Raw genomic sequence first — 19012 nt, 5'->3', positions numbered from 1 at the left:
GCAATAATCAATGTGTGATATAATGAGTGCATGGATTAGAGTTTTTGCAGTGTCTTGTGTAAGGTACGGACAAATTTTGGATATGTTTTTAAGATAGATGTAACATGATTTAGACACAGATTGAATGTGAGGAATAAAATACAGTTCAGAGTTGAGGATAACCCTTAGGCAGCGGGGTTGTGGGGTAGGATTAATAGTTGTGTTCTCAACAGAGAGAGATATCAGGTTGGTAACTACTCTTGGCTGGTGGGAATATAAATAATTCGGTTTTGGAAATGTTGAGTTTGAGGTGGTGAGATGACATAGCAGAAAGACATTCAGAGACACGGAGCTATACTGATGGTGACAATTCCGGGGAGGATAGATAGATTTGAGTATCATCAGCGTACAGATGATACTGAAATCCGAAAGAGTTAATTTGTTTCACAAGTGAGGAGGTATAGATTAAGAAAAGCCGAGGACCTAAGACTGAGCCTTGTGGTACTCCAATGGACAGAGGTAGTGAGGAGGAGGTAGAATCAGAGAAGCAAACACTGAAAGAGCGATTAGATAGGTAGGAAGGGAACCAAGAAAGGGCTGTGTTCTGAAGACCAAGGAATTGTAGTGTTTGTATGAGAAGAGAGTGGTCGACAATGGCAAAGGCAGCTGAGAGATCTAGAAGAATAAGTAGTGAGAAATGGCCTTTAGATTTAGCAGTGACCAGATCATTTACTTTAGTCAGTGCTGTCTCTGTGAAGTGTTGAGAGCGAAAGCTTGACTGAAGTGGGTCCAATAAGTTGTAGGAGTTAAGAGAGTTTGGGGCAGATTTATTAAGCTTGGAGAAGAGATAAACTGGAGATAAAGCGGAGAAAAGGTAAAAGGAGATAAAGCACAGCCAATCAGCTGTGTTTGAAAAAGACAGTTGGGAGTTGATTGGCTGGTGCTTTATCTCCTATTACCTTTTCACCGCTTTATCTCCAGTTTATCTCTTCTCCAAGCTTAATAAATCTGCCCCTGTGTGTCTGAGGTGAGTGTAGGCAAGTCTCTCAAGTAGCTTGGAAAGGCATGGGAGCTGTGAGATAGGACGGTAGTTAGAGAGACAGTAGTTAGAGAGACAGTTTGGATCAGAATTGTGTTTTTTTAGAAAGGGAGTAATAAGTGCATGCTTGAACAGAGAAGGAAATATATCAGTAGATAGAGAGAGAGGTTACAGATTTTAGTTAAGCTTGGGATAAGCAGAGGAGACAGAGCTTTACTGACTTGTAAAGGTATAGGATCAAGAGGAGAGTTAGTGGAGTAAGAGGACAGAAAGAGTGTAGACACTTCATCCTCACTTTTGGGGTCAAATGAGGAGAAAGTGGCAAAGGACTCAGCAAAGATAGTAAGTAAGCCACTGGCTGAAGAAGAGCAAGCCATTTAATCTTGGATGTTAGCAATCCTTGAAGAAGGAAGCAAGCTATTGTGCACTGATATTAGCAGGTGGGGAGGGTAAGGGAGGGTAAAAAACTGATTTAAAAGTACTAAAAATTGACTTGGGGTTAGTGGCATGAGAGATGAGAGATTGAAAAATTTGTTTAGCAGTGTCCAGAGCTTTACGATAGGAGTGGTAGGTAGTTTTAAATGTAACAAAGTCACTTTTATTTTGAGATTTACGCCACTGACGTTCAAATCGATGTGATGTTTTTGCAGGTGGCTTGTTAATTTAGAGTGCCATGGTTGGCATCTAAGTCTACGTGGATTGTGAGGAGCAGCTGGAGCAGCTTAATCAAGGGCAGTTTGTAGAGTCTGGTTCCGGTGGGATACAGCTGTCTCAGGACAGGCAAGTGTAGAAATGGGTGAGAGCAGTTGTTGCAGAGAGGTAAAAAGTTGTTAAAAATCAATAGCATTAATATTTCTGCAGGTTAGAGGAGGCTTGCATGATTTAGGTATTATAGAGATTGGAGAAATGGAGGAGGTTGAGAAGGTTATAAGGTTGTGATCCGAGAGAGGGAATGGGGTGTTAGTAAATTCAGAAACAGAGCATAGCCTAGTGAGTACAAGATCAGGGCAATGTCCCTCCATTGGGAGAGGACGAGAGAGGTGTTTAAAGGCATGAGGAGAAAGTGGACAGTCCATAGTGATATTGAAATCACCCATGATGATGGTGGAGATGTCAGAAGATAAGAAGTGTGGGAGCCAGGCAGAGAAATCTTCCAGAAATTGTTGTTGGGAAGCCCAGGTGGGCGATAGATAGCTATAACACGCAGAGAGACAGGGGTGAAAACCCCGATAGAGTGAATTTCCTATTATGTGAATGTGAGTGATGGAACGGTTTATGTGCACAACTGGGACAGTAATATAACTACCCCACCTCCTTTACTTTTACCAGGCGTGGAGGTGTGTGTGAAGTGGAAACCACCATGTGAAACCACCATGTGATAGTGCTGCAGGGGAAACGGTGTCTGATTGTGTGAGCCAAATCTCTGTACTAGCCAGCAGATTGAAGTTGCCAGAGTGAAGCCAGATGCAGTCTGTGATGCTCTGGCTTCACTGTGATTGGCAGTGACTTCCTGTCAGTCACCCAAGGCAGTCCCATTGGGAAGTGTTCCGTCCCTCCAGGACACCTCTATATGGGCTGATGAGCGGCAGCCCATAAAAATTGGGTTCCACACATGCGCAGGATGAGGACAACACTGCACATGCGCCGCACCCTGCATATGCGACTGGGGGCTGCTGCAAAACCAGCCCATAGAAGCTACTGCGCATGCACCAGCCTTGCGGGAAGGACCAGGACAGTGTCTGGAATATGCGGCAGCTGGAAAAGAACACGCGCACAGTGGTGGCAGCAGATGTTGGGGCCCACATAGCGGCAGATGACCCAAGGTAGGAGCAGCTGCGGTTTCACACCCACTGTTTTACTTGCAGATTATTACATATACCGTAAATCCCATTTCTTTGACTCAATACAGAGCATGATGCAAATAACGCCTGCATGATACTATTTACTGTGTGAGTTGCTCATGGGTCCTTGGGTCCAGGGGGGTGCAGACACTAATCCCATTTAATTATGCTCACTATTTCTTTGGCCCAGGGCCAGCAATGTAGCAGCAATGTAGCAGCAAAGATCACTGGGAAAATGTCCGCTACTGCACCGCTGAGGAGGACAAGGCCCAAACGGAGCCTACGAACAGGCCTCTTCCCTTCTTAAAGCCCCTCTGACTTCGACATTACAATACAGTATAATTCATTTAAAATATATATGTCTGTTCAAAAATATAGATAGAGAACACATACCTATATATTTCAGACTCCAGCCACAGAAGCAATATTGTTGGCTTTTAAATAACTGAATTAAACTTCCAGGGGGAGGAGAGAGGTGCCCCCTTGGGAGCAGGAGCCCAGCGGCAGATGTCTCCATTGCCTCCCATTATTCAAAAGGGCACATTTTTAATATAAATTGTAATTTCTTTTAAGAAATAAATTGTGAGACTTCTGCCATGTAGTAGTCCAAATGTAAATGAAAATGAAGCAATGTGAATTTTACATTATATCGCCATGACGATAATGACTTAAACATTACCTTCGGGAAGTGTCACTATGCAATACGCAATTAGAAAAATGTAGATAGTGCTACTGATAGTCTTCACTGCATGGTTCTCCCAGCATTAATAAGAGATACTTTTGCTTGTGTTTCCGTGGATGCAGTCATGTATAATTGTGTTACAGTTGTGTGCATCACTGCTCGCTGAGCTGAAGCAGGTCAATGAAACAAGACGCAGGTCAATAAAAAGAGGAAGAAAAAAACCTATGTGGAAATACATATTGTATGCAAAAATATTTCTATACATCTGTGTGAAAATGAGCCCTAGAATGATTAGAGTTAAAGGCAGAAATCCTGGCACTCAAATCAGAAATTCAGATGCAGGCTTGAAATTAATTAAATGTGCATCTGGCTAAGAGTTACACTGCCTTTCTAATAAGTGATTGTGCAATTGTGAGCCGCTCCCCAGTCCTTATCATTGCTGTTTCCAGATTTGCTTTATAAATATAAGCGAGTAAAAATGACTCACAGATAAGAGTGCGTGGGATGTATCTCTGACACATACCCTGTTGTAGTGAATGACAGTCAGAAGTCAGTTAATGCCACCACTTATAAGGGAAGACCAGTGACCAAATGTAATAGCCTCCAAGATTGGCGGTCGGGCGAGATGCCGGACAAACTCTACGTTTTTTTTAAGGGGCAATCATGGTTTTGCCTTGTAAATGATTGCCCCTTTAGAAAAAATCTCTGAGTTTGACTGGAATCCAGCACAGCCACCAAACTCGGAAGCTATTACTTTTGGCGGGATACGGTCGGTTGGTCGACCTAAAGATGGTCGACAGTCATTAGGTCGACACCACTAGGTCGACATACTGTAAGGTCGACATGGGTCTAGGTCGACATGGGGCCACGTCGACACAAGCATTAGGTCGACATGGTCTAGGTCGACAGTCAAAAGGTCTACATGGGGTTTTCACTCTTTATTGAGCCAACATGAGCCGAATGGCGGTATTTCATGCACTACCATCCACTAGGGCATGGTGGGAGAATAAAATAGTGTGCCAAGCGTAGCGAGACACCGTGCCCGAGGCATGGCAAGTGCAGCGAGCCATGCGAGGAGACGCGGTGCACTTAATCCTGTGTCCATGTTGACTGTGTCGACGTTTGGATAAAAACAGTGGGTACTTATGTAGTATCTGGACGCCCGATTAAAAAATCGGGTCCATCGCATGCGACGCGATGCGATGGACCCGATTTTTCCATAGGATTCAATGTTAAAATGGACTGAGTCCATTTTAACATAGGATTCTATGGGAAAATGGGTCCTTTTCATTTCCCCACTATCCAACTATGCACGGAGTTGGATATAAACCTGTGGCGAGCGTAGCGAGCCACCGAGCCGGAAGCATGGCGAGCGCAGCAAGCCCTGCGAGGGGATGCGGAATACTTTTTAACAAATCCGCGTCCGCTCGCCACGCTTCGGGCTCGGTGGCTCGCTGCGCTCGCCACAGGTTTATATCCAACTCCATGCGTAGTTGGATAGTGGGGAAATGAAAAGGACCCTTTTTCCCATAGAATCCTATGGAAAATCGGGTCCATCGCATCGCATCGCATGCGATTTGGTCGGATGCGATGCGATAATCGGGCGTCCAGATACTACATAAGTACCAAACAGTGAAAGCCCCCATGTCGACCTTTTGACTGTCGACCTAGACCATGTCGACATAATGCTTGTGTTGACCTAATGACCCGTCGACCTTGTCCCATGTCGACCTTGCAGTATGTTGACCTAGTGGTGTCAACCTAATGACTGTGGACTATCTTTAGGTCAACCATATGATCCATACCCCTTTTCGCCACATACTGGCCCTTATTCAGATTCGAGCGGTACGGCCCGCGTGCGGCCGTACCGCCGATGTTTTCCGTCTGCACATGCGCAGAGGTCAATCTGCGCATGTGCAGGCGAATTCGCCGCACATAAATTTAGTACGCCGCAAAGGGGGCGTATAGGGGAGTGAGGGGCTTCATGCCCTCATTTCCCTATGTATACGCCCCGCGTTTCATGGGCGTTCCCATGCAAACGCGGGGCGTACGCATGCTAATGAGGGCATGACGCAACTCATGGGGGCGGAAAGCTGACGTCGCCGGATGTCAGCTTTCAGCCCCCATACAAGCTACCACACGGACGATTGTCCGTGTGGTCTCAGCTTGCGGGAGCTGCCGCGGCGTGCGGACCTGCCTTCGATGGTCGACGACCATCGAATGCAGGGGGCAGCTCCCACCATGGTGGAGGCGTAGCCTCCACCATTTTTATGCGGATCGCCAGCCGTCCGTGTACGGACGGCCGTGGCGATCCGTAGGGTGGGCGGGGATTCGTCTGGTGCGGTCGGAGCCGCATATGCGGCGCGACCGCACCAACCAGAATAAGGGCCAGTGTATGTTAGTTTTTACTTATATCCTCAATTCATAATAAGAATATTCATCATTTACTTCTATTTGAAAAAAAAGGACATATTAACACCATTATCCCTTATATAAATTATAAGGAAGAAATAGGGGCTGTCACCCATGCAGTGTGTAAAATACAGTATGATAGTACCCCCTTCACCACACTAGAAATGTCTGACAAGCTCAACTATTGCTACTGTTCCTGTTGGAACTGCAAATCACTTTAGCCTAGTGCTGCCCACTAATGTATTTTCCAATCACAAAACTTTGCATGTGGCGTACTGAAAAACAATTCCTGAAAGACAATACTTTACCCTTTTTTTTTCTTGCTTTCAACAGACCATGGAAAACATGTTACCGGAGGCACGCTGCTACATTTGCGCACAGTTCGATTCACTTACATTAGTGGTTCCCAACCCTGGTCCTCAAGTACCCCCAACAGGTGTGGTATAGGGTTTCTGACAGTCGGGATTCCGACAGTCATTAGCCCGACGTCGGGATCCCAACTGCCCATACTCAGACAGCATGGCGAGCGCAACAAAGCCCCTTGCTACGCTTGCCACCTATTCTATTCTCCCTCTATGGGGGTCGTGGACCCCCACAAGGGAAAATAGCAGGTGGCCCTCAGGCACCTGTCTGTCTGCGTTTTGACAGTCAGGATCCCAACATCGGGTAAATGACTGTCAGGATCCCGACTGTCGGGACCGCGTCCGGCACCCCCCCAACAGTGCACCTTTTCCAGGTCTCTCAGGAACCACTGATTTACATTATCTGCAGGGCCAAGGTTGCCTGTGCCCTAGGCTAATACTCATGTAGCTCCCCTTGTCATACGGATAAACGCACATGTATGGGCGCGCACTGCTCACCAGTCATTCTGCCCATGTGCATGTATCAAAGGTTATACAACTGGCAGGTAGGATTTAATGCTTGTGGTGTGTGAAGGAGACGTTGGGCCAGATGCACTTAGCTTCAAAAGTGATAAAATCGAGAGTGATAAACAACCAACCAATCAGCTCTTGCCTGACATTTTTCAAACACAGACTATGACAGGGCAGGTTGGAACTGATTGGCTGGCTGTTTATCACTCTCCATTTTATCACTTTTGAAGCTTAGTGCATCTGGCCCTTTGGCTTTAGGCTTTCCAGCTGGCGCTGTACCTTAATGTACATAAAATAATGGTTCCATCAGTAAGTTACATTGGCACAGGCATCTTGCAGTCACATTAAGAACTTTACCCGCCTCAGTACATCAGAACAGGTCATAGCTAACAAGCATGGAATAAATTAGGCCTTAATTATTCCTTGACTCTGTCAAATTCAAGACACCCAGGATAACATTCCCATATATGATCCTGATGTATGAGGCAGGGACAGGGGCTCCAAAAAGATGTTCTTTGATGGCTGCAGGTGGAGCTGCGCATGCAAAGTCAGCAATGACCATACTGCATGGAGGCCACATTCTGAGAGGGTTCCAGGAGAACTCTGTGTCTGGCCAGCAATGCAATCTGCAGCCCATAGGCTACAATGCGCTACCGACATTTTCAGTTGGCCATGGCTGTGAGGGCCAATATCCAGAATGCTCTCCAAGGTCCTGATCTGCTAGATTTCATCTTGTGGCGGCCTAAAGAGACTGCATCCATGTGCAGGGTAAAGCACTGACCCAGGAATATCCCAGGTTAGCTGTGCAGTGAAAAAGGGGGAAGTCCAGGGTCTGACCCGGCTTGGAGCTGTGTTAAAAATCCTGGGTTAGACCTGGGATATTGGTGGAAAAGCGGTATAACTTACCATGACCTTCAGAAAAGCTGCTACATGGCACAGTCTTTTGCATGATTTCAATATCCTGTCAAAGCTCCATTATAATCACTGAATAAAAAATATTACAGGACCCCAGCAAGTTACCACAGAACGAACACACACACACACACATATGTTGTCAGAAGACCACACATACATGGCAGTATGGTTGAGGCACAAAATGATGGGAGGAGTCTGAAGTAACAGACAATTCAACTGATTGTTCAAACTCCTTGGATCACTGACTGAGAGATTAGAGAAGTCATCAGCCTGATGGTCAGCAACATGGAGTCGCGACCCCATGCAGAGATGGTCGAGAGCCACTTTGGGGTCAGGACCCACAGTTTGAGAACCACTGATCTAGATAATGTAGTTCTATGCCATTTGGAGTACAGTACAAGTAAATGCTAGAAGTACATAAAAGTGCATCTTAAACTTCTGTAGCTGTTTAGCTCACGTTGTTTTTGTACCTTTTACATCTTACACTTTTCATGTGCATCATTTCTACGCTATGTATCTTCTTACTTATTGGCTGATCTTATTTTCTTCTGTATTCCCATTCCTGAAATAAAAAGTAAATATATAAATACTCGTGTTCCATAGATCCATTAATCTATCGAGTCCCCTTATGCTTCTCCAGCTAGGATTGAGAGATGGTATTGCAAATGAATGCAGGAGGCAGTATTACCTGTCTGCGGGATACAGGAATCCATGGCACACAAGTAAGGGTTTTATATAAAAACATATCTTTTAAGAAACGGTTTAGTTTGGTTGGGATTATCTTCAAGACCAATATTGTTTTTTAACTAACTGTCCTTTTATTACATACAAATAACTATTTTAACCCTTTGAGTGCCAACATCTCTGTGAGAGAAATGATCAGCTATAATTGCCAGCATCGCTCACATTTGTTATATAAATTCAAATAAAAACTGTTGTATAAAAAAACATTATGTTTCCTATATATATGGTAAACATTACAGGTCATTATGATGAATAAAAATGTTCACTTGGCAATTTTTACACCTCTTGGGCCAGATTCACTAAGCTTTAAAAGTGATAAAATGGGGAGTGATAAACAGCCAGCCAATCAGTTCCTACTTGCTATGTCACAGACTGTGTTTAAAAAATATCAGGCAGGAGCTGATTGGCTGGCTGTTTATCACTCACCATTTTATCACTTTTGAAGCTTAGAGAATCTGGCCCCTTGTGAGAAATTCACTTGGCATGCAAAGGGTTAATGTAACTTAAAGTGAGGCAGCTGTTGTAAGAGGATGACGCTTGCTGCATCTTTATTTCTCATGGGAGACATCCCCCTCCATCCCTAGACTTAAAACCCAGTCCTGAATTTACTGTACAATTAAGTAGCGTTCTCTGGTATAGCCCTTTGGTCCTAACATGGCCTGCAGCGTTCCCCTCTGCTTGGTCCACGCACAATCTTTTCATTCATAGGAATAAGCAATTTGCTTCACGCTGACTTGGTTCTTATATGAACTGGAGCAATATGTGCAGTAATAAAATCACTTGTCTATTCCAACATCCTCCTTCTCTCTGGATCATTTATTCTGTAGGTGGTGTGAAATTCGTCTAGTGATTATGTCGTAATATGACTTACTGCTGTGTTCCTGGGCTAACCTATCATCTATACTCAATGGGATTTACACTTACAATATCAACTTGTCATGAAAAAAGATTCACCCATTACAAGATCTACACATACTGAAAAAAAAGAATTCTATACATCTTATACTGTATACATTTAAACATAGAGACATAAAACAATATAGCATTGATCTTGATGTTACTGTTGGCTGTGAAAATTGCAATTAAAGTCTGTTAGCTGCACATCAAACATAAGGACATCCATAGCAACACAATGCACAGTGTGATAAAGAAGAATGGAACAATGGGGCAGATTTATTAAGCTCAGTGAAGTGATAATAAAGGGATTTTTGTAAGAACTTACCATTCGAATCCCTTTCTCTGATATAATGGCGGCTGCCATAATTACAGACATAATTTTGGTGAATACCCTTGGCGCTGTGGCCAGACCGAAGGGCAACGCCTGAAATTGCAAATGCAGGTCTCCTATCGCAAACCTCAAGAAAGCCTGATGCTCCGGATGGATAGGGACGTGGAGATATGCGTCCTGAACATCCATGGACGCCAAAAATTCTCCCTGGTCCAAGCTTAGCAGCACATCAGACCATGGTGGGTAGACCATCTTGAAATGGTCTACCCACAGATGGAGATTCAAAGACTTTAGATTTAATATTGGTCTGAAAGACCCGTCTGGCTTGGGCACCAAAAACAGTGTGGAATAAAAGCCTTTTTTCCACTCCGCTCGAGGGACCGGGATCACCACACCCTTCTCTAAGAGAGATTGAGCCGCCCCCAAAAGAGCAGCCTGGAGCCGAGACTCCTTTGGTAGTGGTGTAGGAATGAATCTTCTCGGAGCAAGACCTTTGAAGGGAATTCTGTAACCCTGGGATATAATGTCCAACACCCAAGGATCCCGGCCCAACAATGCCCAAGTGTCCCTGAACCATCTCAGACGCCCCTCCACTCTGACCACCGTCGGGATAACTCCCGGGTAGTCATGCTGAGGGCTTGTCCTCACCTTTGGTGCTTGGTTTCTTATTAAAGGAACCAAACTTTGACTTAGGGGCCTTGCCCCTGGAGGACTGAAATTTTCTAGGGGAGGGCCGAAAGGACGGCCTAAAAGCAGAAAACCTTGAGGCCTGTTTTGCTGCAGGAGCCGGCAGGAAGGTACTTTTGCCTCCCGTGGCCTGCTTAATAATCTCTTCCAGCTCTGAACCAAACAACAGCTTTCCTTTAAAAGCTAAAGCCTCTAAGGCCTTTTTAGATTCATTATCCGCTTCCCAGGCTTTAAGCCACAGCACTCTTCTGGCATTGACGGACACTGTGGAAACTCTGGAAGCCATTTTGAGAGCTTCCTCCTCAGCCTCAAGCACATACTCCGCAGCTGGTTTAAGCTTCTCAGCAAGCAGCAACACACATGGATCAGCATGTAAAATTGTACACAGGTCATTGGCCCACACAATCATGGCCTTAGAGACCCAGGCTGATGCTATAAGCGGGCGTACAGTGAAGCCTACCCCCTCAAATATTGCCTTGAGGTTACCTTCCCGCTTTTTGTCTATGGGGTCCTTAAATGCTGCCCCCCCCCCCCCCCCTGGACAGGTAGCACCGTGGCTTTAGAAAGCCGAGCCACAGAAGCATCCACCACCGGAACTTTTTCCCAGAGGTCTGCATGAGCCTCAGGCATGGGGTATAGACTTAAGAATCTCTTAGGCATCTGCAGCCTTTTATCGGGTGTTTTCCAAGCCCCTTCCAATAGATCCTGTAAACCTTCATCCGCAGGGAAGGTAACAGTCTCCTTACGCTGCCGTTTAAAAACACCCTTTGCAGGAGTTTTATCCTCCACAGACAAATTCAAAGCCTGCTTAACAGCAGTAATCCAGTCCTCCACCCCTGAGGCTGAGGACTCTACAGAATCATCACCCTGATCCCAGGGGATGTCTGCGTACTCTCCCTCCTCATCAGCAACAAGCAATGGCACTGAATAATACATTTTAGGGGTCCCCACAGTATCACCATCAAATCTGTCTAACAAATCATTAAACCTGCTGATTCCCTTAGCAGTATCCTGCATGACCTGTAAGAAGCCAGGATCTGCCTGGGTCAGAGGCAAGGAGCCAGAAGACTGCTAAGATGATGACATAGGTCTCGGGGAAGCTACCAACACATCATTCTGTCTGTCCAGCAATTGCACTAAGGCATTAACAGACCTGCCCAGGGCACTGGCCCACGCAGGTTCCGATTGCTCTACCCTCTGGGGTTCACTCCCCATTGGTCTCACAGCAGCGCAAGCAATACACAAGCCCCCCCTGGTCATCTGCTCAGGGACAAAATTCAGTGTACAAACACTGCAAGCGCTCAATGCATTAAGGGCTCCCTCCCCCAAAGCCACAGACTGTTGGTCAGACATGATGTTCTACAAATAACACAGTCACAGCGCACACTGTACAGGTGTTTTATACAGAGCCAATGTACTCAGTCACTTATCTGTCTGAAGCCTTCAGAAGTGGGGAAACGATGCCCAGGAAATCCAATCACTCTGCCAGGATCTGTCAGCCAGCTCAGCTCCGCTGCAAGCGTTCCGAATGGCGCCAAAACAGAGTGAGGGAAGAGACCAAGTCCCTGCTGCTGCGGGGTCCGTGGCTTTTGGCGCCAACCACCCCCAGACAGCCGCTCCCACTGCAGGATCTCCAAGTTCCAGTGTCTCCCCCTCTGCTGGGGACCACTTGGAACATGCCTGTAACACACTGCTGTCCTCTCATATAGGAGCTCAGTATGTAAGCTCCGCAGAAAATGGCCGCCGCCATCACGGAGCGCCTGTCCCCTATGATCCCCACCTAGCGTGAAGCCGGTTTCAGAGTACTCCGGAGCCCAGGCAGCTTCTTAATAGAAGCTGTAAGCGCTGCACAGGGAGACGAGACAGTGTCTCCCCTGTGCACAGCGAGCTGACAGGACGCGCTTTTGTCAGCTCCTGCTGCGCTGTCAGTGTGAGGATTCAGTGAGAATCCTCACACTGTGCCTACCTGGCTAGTGTAAAAGTTAATAAAATAAAAAACTCCTAACTAACTCTAATCCTTCGGCTGCTCCGGCAGCCCTTTAGAATAGCACCCACTCCAGTGGGCACCTAACACGAACTGAGGAGTCTGCGATGCAGAAGGGAGGAGCCTACCCTCCAAAAGCTTTAGGATAGGTGCCTGGCTCCTACGGACCCTCCTACATCCAATGTTGAGCTGTGTCACCAGGACCATTGAAAGAGAAATGGCTGCTATTTTATCACCGGCCAATCAGCACCTGACTGTTAACTTACAGGCTTGGTTTGAAAAATAACAGGTAGGAGCTGATTGGCCCGTGATAAAGACCAGACACTTTGTCACTTCACCGAGCTTAATAAATCTACCCCAGTGATACTTATATCGTTTCAGTGTGTACAGGCCATCTGGGCCGACGTGGAATTGTTCCGATGATGGATTCAAATCCCGTCGCTTCAGTGAGTATCCGGCGATTACACCTAAGCATATACAGTAGCTACTATGGAAATTCCATAAGGTACTGTAGATGTGCCCAAATTATCTTTCACATTCAACAATGACATATAACCACTTTAGCACTTGCTAAAAGGGATATGTCAGTCCGCCTTTCAGAATTCGTTTACCACAGTTTGTCACTATACTGCTAATGCCAACAGCCTTCCGGCTCCTGTGATGCCAGAAGCGACAGTGTACTCTATTTCAGCTGTTGCTTTTAAGGCCGTCTAAAACACTAGGGCGATTTACATGCAATTTGCGCACTTTACATAAAAAAGTGCCCAAATTGCATGTGACTGGCAGCAGGCTCAATGTGATGAGCGGTTCCGTGTGCATCGCACCGGAGGATTCAAGTCACACTGGCTGCAGGAGCAATTTGTTAGATTGCTTCCAAGCCGGGCAGGCTTAGCTGGGACCACATGCGATATATATGGCATGCAAAAGGAACATATGATATACAGTATATCACATGATATACAGTAAAACTTTTTAGTGAAGAGAAGTTGCCTAGTGTATACTCAGCTTTAGTGCATTTACATGTAACATTATGTATAATATGTGTACAACACAAGTTGCTCAATTCTACAATCATGAAAAAGAATCTCCCTACAGCATTGGATAGACACCCAGACACCCCTGAGATAGTAGACTGCAGGATTGTATACACAGGATTGCATACACAGTAGAACTGAAATACACTTGAGATCAAATAATAATAAAAATTACTAAAAATTAATTATTAAAAATACATAAAAAAATGACTGTATTACTGGGCTAGCAAAATGCTGTATTTTATTTAGATGAAAACTCTGAAGGCTGAATGTCTAGCAATGGTCTAACGCAGGATTTGTGTGTATGTGTGGGGTCCTTTTACACAGTTGATAATTATACTGTGTATAAATAACAAACCTTTGGTGCATTTGCACAGGGGGCCTGCACAGACGCATATTCACGCTTGCGCAGACTCGCACAATCGGAAACGAGGGCCAAATTCGGCCCTGATTGATTTGATCTGAATTAGGCCCATCGTGTATGCGCAGCGTAACAAAATTACATCATCAGTCACCAGGGGGGGGGGGTCACCGTGTTTACCCGCCTGTATTTGTATATACACATATCAAACAGTTTGGCAAGGGCAGTACATTTGTATGATTATAATCACATTTTGGTGTGCATCAAGCAGCATTTCTTAGTACCACCTACAGGCCACCAGGAAAAGGAATTAAAATTACCCCCAAAAAGTAGGTAATAATCATCAGTGTGGCCGCCAGTCCTGGATAACTGGGTGGAAAACTTCTGTCTACTAAATTATATGCTGTAAATCTGCATTCCAATCAACTTTATAAAAAGGTTATGGGAACCCAAAGCAGCATTAAATTGCTTATATAAAGGGGGTGGGTCATTCCCCTGTTAGAACGACTGAGTGGGGAAAAACACTAATAGCATTAATTACCATTGACTATTACATTTTCAGGAACTATAACCAGTGTTGCAAGTAAGGGGGTACGGAGTGGTACGGAGTACCTGTAAGAAATATGTTGCAGGTACGCAGTACCACTTACCCCTGATCCACTGTCATTTCTATTTTAATTTTAAGTCTAAATATAATGCATCCGCAGCCCGCCCACCCAGCGTTATGATTGGTGCTGTATGCAGCTACCGGCTACTGCTGATTTAGCCTGTCACACTGACAGGCATCAGCAGCGCTGACAGCATGAAGAGCAGGCTCCACTATTGTAAGCACAAGCTGCCTGGCTCTCCCCCAAGCAAGAGCCAACCCACCCCCAGTCATTCCATGTTTCTCATTCCCTGTCTCCTGTATCCACACCTCTATTGTCATTTAGTCACTCCTCTAGCTTTGTGTGACCACGCCCCCTGATGACACATGACCATGCCCATGTTTGGTGGAGGCTATCAGTACCACCAAGAAAAAAATTCTATTTGCACCACTGACTATAACATTGTCCTAAAATAAACTGATGACTAATGAGGAAAGAAATGCACTTATACTGGGTTCTGCTTGACTGAAGAAACAGTATGGATGGCTTCAGTCTGTCGTTCACTGGGCACAAATATAATCCGCATGACTGACAATCTGAGCTACTCTGAATTAATGCTCAATCAAGCTGCAAACAAGTGTCCACTTCTTGATTCACTTCACATTGAATAATTTCCTTTTCATATTTACTTTACTTATCCCAAAGGAACAAATGAAGTGATATAACTAGAAATCTGCAGGGAGGAGAACACTAAACGTTAGATAAATAAGCAAATGTGGGCACAAGAGATTTCTATATACAGTACTAGTAGAAACTGTCTATTACATTTGTGAAATATCTGTAGAAAGGTCTATAGAGGTGATATTTAATAGGATGTGATTCTTAGTAAAGTTCTGAAATCGCACCTCATCGCATTTTTTCAGATTGTGGATTTAAAAAAAAAATCTAATATTTAATGGGATGCGAATTAGCGCTTGAAAAATGCGATGTGGTGCAAATTTTAGTCATTAAAATGACTAAATGAATGCACATGTGTGATTTGTGAAAAAAAAAAAGCAATAGGGTTTCCCCTCCTGAGCATGACCAGCCCCGGGCTCAAAGAACCAGTCCTGGTTTTAGAAATTCAGGGTAAAAAAAGAAGATCCCCTGAATTTCTAAAACCAGGACCGGTTCTTTGAGCCCGGGGCTGGTTCTGCTCAGGTGGGGGACCCCACACTATTTTTTTACATTTATTTATACTTTTACATATTTTTTTGAACAGAACCATACACAGATCGCACTGGTCTGTGCCATGGTTCTGTCAAACTCGACATGTTGAACTGGGTCTATTTGTTTTTCAATTTTTTGTAAAGTTTTCCAAAAATCGCACCCTATGAAATTTGCGTGTTGTATACTTTTTAATGGGAAAACATCTGGATGCGAATTGAAACGCGAGACAAAATCCAGAGGTCAGAATGTGTGATTTTCGCTGCAAAAAAGTGTGATTTCTACCAAAAAATCAGACCCTATTAAATTGGCAATTTCAGAAATACGTGCGAATTTGGCCATTTTTTTACTAGAAATTGCAAAAGTCAAAATATCTCCTCTTATTAAATGTCACTCTTGGTTTCTTTTTTTCCTCTTTTTCTTTTGTGTCAAACTAACCCAGGCCTGAGGTTGTACACCCCAGTGGCACATCTTGGGGAGAGGGGGGGTTATGAGTATTTTTATTTTCATCTAATGTAGTCTCCTGCAATGGCCCACGATTAAGCCCTGTCCCTCGAGCACTGGCTCAGATACGTTCTTGCTCTGTGTACACACAGCTGCTGCTGATTTCTGCCTAGCTCTGTCCCTCTTTCACTCTTCAATCACTCAACGCTACTGCTGCCTGCTAATGTTCCCACTTCCTAGAAACATTTGTAAGGGGTCTATTTAATTCCTTCGGTATGTATTGTACTAGGTGCACAAGGTTTGATTTTTATCACAAAGATCCGGAGTGATGCTCATTATTTGGCCTACATATACAATGGGATGTGTACCAGCAAGAGAAGACACCCAGGCAAGCACCTGTTTTCTGTGAGTGCCGGACATACAGAGGAGGCTAAATAGATCTATCTATCTATCGAGAGAGACTATAAGTATGGACAGAATATGCTGTACTCAGGGGCGTAACTATAGCACCGCAGCCCCCGCGACCGCGGGGGGGCGCTATGCATGTGCGGGTGCCAGGGGCTGCAGTGCTATAGTTACGTTAGCTGCAATGTGAAGGGAGCAGGGGGCAGGGGGGCATTGAGGCGGCTGGGGGGACGGACGCTGCGGGGGACGGAAGCTGCGGGGGACACAGAGGCAGCAATTACTTACAGCTGAGCCGGGCAGGGGGAGCCGGGAGCTGTCTGTACTGAAGAAAAAAAAGCCCATACAATGAATGGGCAGCCTGTGATTGGCTGCTGAGCGCTCTCTCAGCCAATTGCTGACTGGCTGAGAGAGCGCTCAGCCAATCACAGGCTGCCGATTCATTGTATGGGCTTTTTTTTTTTTCTTCCGTACTGACAGTGACAGCTCCCGGCTCCCCCTGCCCGGCTCAGCTGTAAGTAATTGCCGCCTCTGTGTCCCCCGCAGCGTCCGTCCCCCCAGCCGCCTCGCAGCGTCCGTCCCACCTGCATTGACGGCTACCTGGGGGAGCGGCAGGCCAATCAGCGGCCGCCCGGTCTTTTGAATAGGATTTCTTCCTATTCTCCCGCCACGCCCCCGGTCTCCATCTGCGCTGCCTGCGGTCCTCGCCTGCCGCTCCCCCAGGTACCCACAGATATATCTAGACTGCGGGGGTTGGTGCGGCGGGCGGAGGGGCGGGTGAGTGGCTGGGCGCCCTCCCTTTAACGGCGGGGGGGCGCCCAAAATGTAGTTACACCACTGGCTGTACTATTTGGTGTTTTGGCTACTGAAGGAGGTCCTATCAGGACTGAAAAGTTGAGATGACGACTTTGGGACTGATGGTACTGTAACCAGCCCTTACTGAATTAAATACCCAGCATTTTAATTGCAATATTAATCTGATGATTGCTCCCATTTACTATCTCTATCTGTTGATGCCTGTTTGGTATATATGGAGAATATAGCTGCACAAATGGTGGCACTCCGATGGTCTTTTTAAAGGTGCATTTAACGGTACATATTCCAACGTTTCGGGGCTATAGAAACCACTTTGTCAAGGTGTACAGAACCGGGGTTTCTATATCAACGTTTTTCAAGACAGGCATATCTTCAGGCATATCTTCAAGTATGGAAAACCATACTGTATATGTAGCAGCCAAGTTGGTAAAAAATAAAGGACACTGCCCCAGGCCTAGCCTATATATTGTTAATCTGGTGCGTCCATTCCTGCAAATGGGGCGCGCGAGTGTCAATAAACAGCCAGCCAATCAGCTCTTAACTATCATGTTACAGGCTGGGTTTGAAAAATGACAGATCTGTACCTGTCATTTATGGAGCCTCTCTCATTGTATGGTCATGCGTCGACCCCCGCCAGCCGCCAGAGTCCGGCAGAATAGGGCACATGCGCATGGACAAAATATGGAAACAATGGCAGCCACTACAGCGAGACTAGAGGCATTACTGCCACTGCATGGAGGCTAGAGGCAATGTGAAGGATTACAATTTTTTTAGGCTGAGTATTCATTTACGAGCCAGATTTTTCAACGGTCTAAAAATCTGGAAATCTGGACATGAACTGCAGTGTCAAAACATATCTAAAAACCGTCCAAAAACCGACACAACTATCGGATCAAGAAATCGTGCTGATCGTCTGATGTGTACCCATGATCACATGCTGCTGTGGGTTGCATGCAACATAGTCAGGTTTGCCATGCTGCATAGTCAACCAGAAATTATGGAGTGGAGCGAGGGACTGTCGTCCGAGTGTTGCACTATATAAGAAAAGGCAAGGAGAGTGACATTAGGATGGGACGGATTCCATTTCCATTACACAGAACGTTAACCGTTATCACAATAACCAATCTACTGTGTTATTGAGAGCTCTGCCAATGCTGAATCTGATATTAATGATCCATTTAATGCATAGTTTTGCTAAATTGCAATGAGTAATTTTATTGAATGATATTACTAAATGTAAATTTTACTATGGCATCGTTCAGTTAATCTGTAGCAGTAAGATTGTAGCACTGTTTACTGCATGCTATCATTTGTTACAGCTGCTTTATCCCTGTCAAGGACAGAATCATATACTGTACCTTATTTGCAAACAAAAGTTTTTCAAACAGACAAGTTTCATCTATATTCTATAAGAAGCAATTGTCAGTGCAAAAAAAAAGCCTTCTTTATACCCAGACTGCATGACTAATAACAGACTGATGTTATAGAAGGTTATTAGGAAAGTCTTTTATTATTTATTTTAAAGCATTGGGATGTTTGAGCCTGTTCCATGAAATGAGAAGGGGGGAGAGGGGGGGGGGGTGGTGTAACATGGGGACCCAGCATTTCAATAACAAGCACTAGGCTCCTGAGCCAGTCCTGGTTTTAGAAATAGGAAGGGAGATTGGTATGGGTCCCCTGTATTTCCAGGACCGGCACCGGACTCTGCAGTATATACACCATACTGTACGTGCCAAGTACTGTATATACATTGCAAGCTGATTTTTATAACAATTCAAA

General features: G+C 45.2%; 1 protein-coding gene across 5 annotated transcripts in view; it reads right to left on the bottom strand.

The window, feature by feature from the left end:
• Nucleotides 1-19012, bottom strand: part of APBA2 (amyloid beta precursor protein binding family A member 2) — a 378680-nt gene that overhangs the window by 247050 nt on the left and 112618 nt on the right. Inside the window, exon 3 of one of the 5 annotated variants that reach the window (XM_083183772.1) lies at nucleotides 8211-8302. The exons of the other annotated variants lie outside the window; for them this stretch is intronic. The gene's annotated coding sequence lies outside the window, so the exon portion shown is untranslated. The remainder of the gene's footprint in view (nucleotides 1-8210; nucleotides 8303-19012) is intronic. 5 annotated transcript variants of the gene reach the window in all.

Source organism: Crinia signifera, chromosome 4 (genome assembly GCF_055691185.1).
Source record: "Crinia signifera chromosome 4, ASM5569118v1, whole genome shotgun sequence".
Lineage (NCBI taxonomy): Eukaryota > Metazoa > Chordata > Amphibia > Anura > Myobatrachidae > Crinia > Crinia signifera.
Note: the sequence above shows the minus strand (reverse complement) of the source record. Positions and strands in the feature narration are given on the sequence as shown.